The following is a 4,330-nucleotide window of genomic DNA, read 5'->3' on the forward strand; positions in this document are numbered from 1 at the left end:
GAGAGTATGGAGGGATGGTCACTGGGAAGAGGTAACTATGGGGAGGAAGTGGGAGGTGAGCTGTTGCATTGTGGTAAACTGTGGTCAATGACATGAGACAAAGTATAAATCTTCACCCAAATCACAATAAATAAATAAATAATTTTTTAAAAAAAGAATTTATCTGACAATGCCCCTCATCCCTGACCCCCATTCTCTATCAAATTTTCTCTAACCAGGATTTTACCCCATAATTCTAGTAAAACTGCTCTTACTTCATCCCCAGGTTACTTGACTTGCCACCATCCTTTGGCATTGTTGATCATGTCTTGCCTTCTCGTTGATGGACTTTCTTCCCTTATCTTCCAGGACACTGTACTAGTTTGGTTTTTCTACTATTTTACTGGCTACTCATTTTCAGTCTCTTCACTCTTTCTCCTCTTCTTCTGGGTTTCTTAATGAACAAGAAGTTGGCCTCACTCTTTGTTTTTCTTCCCTTCTCTTTCTGCATTCATTTCTTGATGATTTCATCTAGTTTCATGTATATAGAACTCATCTGTACAGCACTACTCCCAAAGTTCCAAGTTCAGCCTAAATCTCTTTTCCAAGTGTTCTTAGAAAATGTCTAGACCTAATCTCTGGATCTTCCCACCAAAATCTGCTCCAACTGTAGAGATATCCATCTCAGTTAATTGGCACTTCATCCTTGAAGTTTTTCAGGCTAAAAAGAGATAACCTGTATTATCTCTTTCTCTCATGTTGTACATCCAGTCCATCAAGAATTCATGTTGATTTTCCCTTCAATATACACCTAAAATATATCATTTCAGCCATATCCTGGTCTAAGCCACCAACATTTCCAGCCTAGATTACTACAATAAATGCTAATGATCTCCCTGCTTCTACAATTGGCTTCCTCAGTCTATGCTGAACAGAGCAGTCTCTGCTCATAACCCTACCTCATTTCATTCCTTGCATGCCTTGCATGCCTTGTCCTCTTTCTCTCATTATGTCTGCTTCAACTCCTTGCTACTTTTCTCCTTGCTCAGTCTGCCACAATGGCTTCCTTGTTATTGCTCAAACACATCAGGAACATTCTTAACTTAGAGTCTATGACTTGGTTGCTCTCTCTGCCAAGATATCACTCTTCCTCCAGATATTTGCATGCCTAATTCTGTCACCTTCTGCTCAAATATTGCCTTCTCAGTGCATAGTATTAAAGATTCCAACCTCCTCCCAGCCTCTGCCATGTCTGATCCCCTTTACCCTGATGTATTATTTTTTCTTTTTATATCCAAAACCAAAACCCACTGCCAACAAGTCAATTTTGACTCATAGTGACCATATTGGACAGAGTAGAACTTCACAGAGGGTTTTCAAAGCTTTCCAGAAGCTTTCTGGAAGATTTCCATAAATCTTTAGGGAAGCAGACTGCCACCTCTTTCTCCTGCTGGAGCAGCTGGTGGGTTTGAACAGCTGACCTTTTGTTTAGCAGCTGAGCACTTAACCATTGCAACACCAGGGATCCTTTCTTTTTACACAGCACTTATTATTTTTGCAGCACACTATGTTTTTTATATATATTTATTGTTGTTGTTATGTGCCATTGAGTCAGACCCAACTCATAGCGACCCCTCCACCCCTCCTTGGGTTTCCGAGGCAGTATCACTATGGAAGTAGATTGCCCATGTATTTATTAGGGCTATTGTTTATTATCTCTCTCCTCCTCTGAATATAAATTTCTTGAGGGCCGTATTCTTTGTTGAGTTCATGGATGCATCTCAAACACCAAGATATGAAAGCACATTGTAAATACCTTGTAAATATCTGTTGAATGAATGAGTAAATAAATATTAATTTTAAAAGCTGCACAATTTCATGATCTAAGAGTTGTGACTTAATTTCTTATGAGAAAAAAATAAGAGTTTTAATCAGATGTAAATAAAATAAAATCTACTTGTATTGGTTTCCTGAAATAGCTAAGTACCACAAACTGGGTGGCTTACAACAGGAGAAATTTATTCTCTCATGGTTGTGGGGTGGGGGAACCAAACTCCCTGCTGTGGAGTCTGGTCTAGCTCATAGTGACCCCTCCTTGGGTTTCCGAGGTGGTATCACTGCTGAAGTAGATTGCCCAATCTTCCTTCCCAGGAGTGGCTGGTGGGTTTGAATTGCCAGCTTTCTGGTTGGCAGTCAAATGCCTTCTAGAGGCTAGAAATGTGAAATCAAGGTGACAGCAGGGCTATGTTCTTTCTGAAGCCTTCAGGCCTGTGGCAGCATAACTATAATCTCTGCCTCTGTCCTCACATGTTTTCCATGAGTCTCTTCTCCACATATTATAAGGACACCAGTCATATTATATTGGTTTAGGGCCCACCCTACTCCAGTATGGCTTCCTTTTATCTTGACTAATTACATCTGCAAAGATGGCATTTCCAAATAAGGTCACACTCACAGGTACTAGAGATAAGGACTTAAACACATCATTTTCTAAAAAATTAAACTCTTCATTTCTTTGTCCCATTTCTTTTTTAACTAATGCTAAGACTTTAAAAGATGAGCTTTAACAGGATTTAAAAGTATGGAATCCAGTCATCTAAGGAGCCCACCAAGACCTAAGCTGTTCACAGACAACAACAGAGTGAAAACAGAAGAAAACCAAAAAACAAAAATTCCAAGTATAGGTGAACAATATAACACATAGCAAGCAGGGTGCAGCGGGGGGAGTCATGCTCTGGGCTGACCCAATCAAGCACTTTGCTTCCTGTTTTACTTCCCTTTTGGCATGATCGTTGGGAAGCCCACCATAGGGGATAAGATATGGGGCTTCCTTGGATTAAAATATAAAGGACAATGGTGCATACTGCCAGGTGATTGTGCAGATCCATGGTCAGAAAACAGAACAAGTGCCTGGGAGCATGAGCGGCTTGGAGTGCAGGACACAGTGGAAGCTCTGGGATGGTGGGAAGACTTGTAATAAGGCCTCCAATGCTCTCAGCTTCCTGCTTTTCATGCCTTTGTGTAGCCCCTTCCCTGATATGGGACAGACCTAGCAACTTGCTTCTAATGAATATGGCAAAGTGATAAGGTGTTACTGCCAAGATCCAGCTATAAAAGACTTCACTCTCAATTATATATTAAGAAAAAAAAATTGCTCAAGCATATTAATTTTATTCTATTTTTAATTTCTCCACTTTATTTTTAACTGTTTGATTTATTGGTTTCTGAAAGAATGTAATAAAATCTCCAAATACAATTAAAAAAAGAAAAAAGACTGCTCTCTCTCTCTCTCTCTGGCTTTTCTCAGTTGTTTTCTTTGAGGAAGCAGCTGCCATGTTGAGAGCTGCCCAGTGGAGGGGCCCATGTGGCAAGGATCTGAGGGCAGCCTTAAGCTGATGGCCCGCAGCAAACTGCGGCTCTTGATCCAACAGCCCAAGGAGCTGAATCCTTCTATCACAAGTGAGTGAGCTCAGAAGAGTATACTCCCCCTAGTGCCTGGAGATGACTGTAGTCCCAGTTGACAGTTTCATTACACCCTTGTGAGAGACCCTAAGCCCAAGGACCCCTCTAAGTTTCACCCAGATTCCAGACCCACAGGAAGTGAGAGTTAAGTACTGTGTGCTGTTCTAGGTTACTGAGTTTGGGGTTAGTTGCTATACCCCATTAGAAAACTAATATACATCAGGGTAAGAAATAATGTTCTTCAAAAAAACCCCTGCCATGGAGTTGATTCCAACTCCTAGCAATCCTATAAGAGGAAGCAGAACTACCTTGTAGGGTTGTCCAAGGCTGTCAATGTTTACGGAGTAGACTGCCACACTGATCACATCTTTTAGGGAGACAAAAATCAAGCCAAAATATTTCTGTTTTCTTATTTATAAACACTATCATGTTTCAGAAGAGACTCTGAAACTTCCTTAGAGTTTAGGGGAGAGTATCTAAAGTGATTGGAAGAAATGATGAAGAAAAATAGCTGAATAGAATATTCAAAGGACACCCCGAGAAGACAAAGTAAAGTATTATAATGATATGTATTGAGACCTGGTCTTAGAAAATTGAAAGGGAAAAATATGCTTGGAATTTCTCAAGCTGAAAGAACTGAAGAAAACTTTCAAGCCTCAAGTTGCAATATTGAAGGACTCTAAGGGTAAAATTGTATCACCCCCAACTGGGTCCCTGTGGCTGACTGTTCCTCTGTCTGGCTTCCTGGCTTTTAATCCCCTTTCTCCTGCTCTTCTGGCCTGCTGCTTTGGGTGTCCCTGAGTTGTCTTTCCTCGCCTGTATCCCTGGGGCTTACTGCTCTTTTGTCTGGGTTCCTGGGTGATACGAGAGGTCTCCAACAGCAAGACAA

This window comes from Orycteropus afer, unplaced genomic scaffold (genome assembly GCF_000298275.1).
Source record: "Orycteropus afer afer isolate SDZICR_OR568_19922 unplaced genomic scaffold, OryAfe1.0 scaffold00191, whole genome shotgun sequence".
NCBI lineage: Eukaryota > Metazoa > Chordata > Mammalia > Tubulidentata > Orycteropodidae > Orycteropus > Orycteropus afer.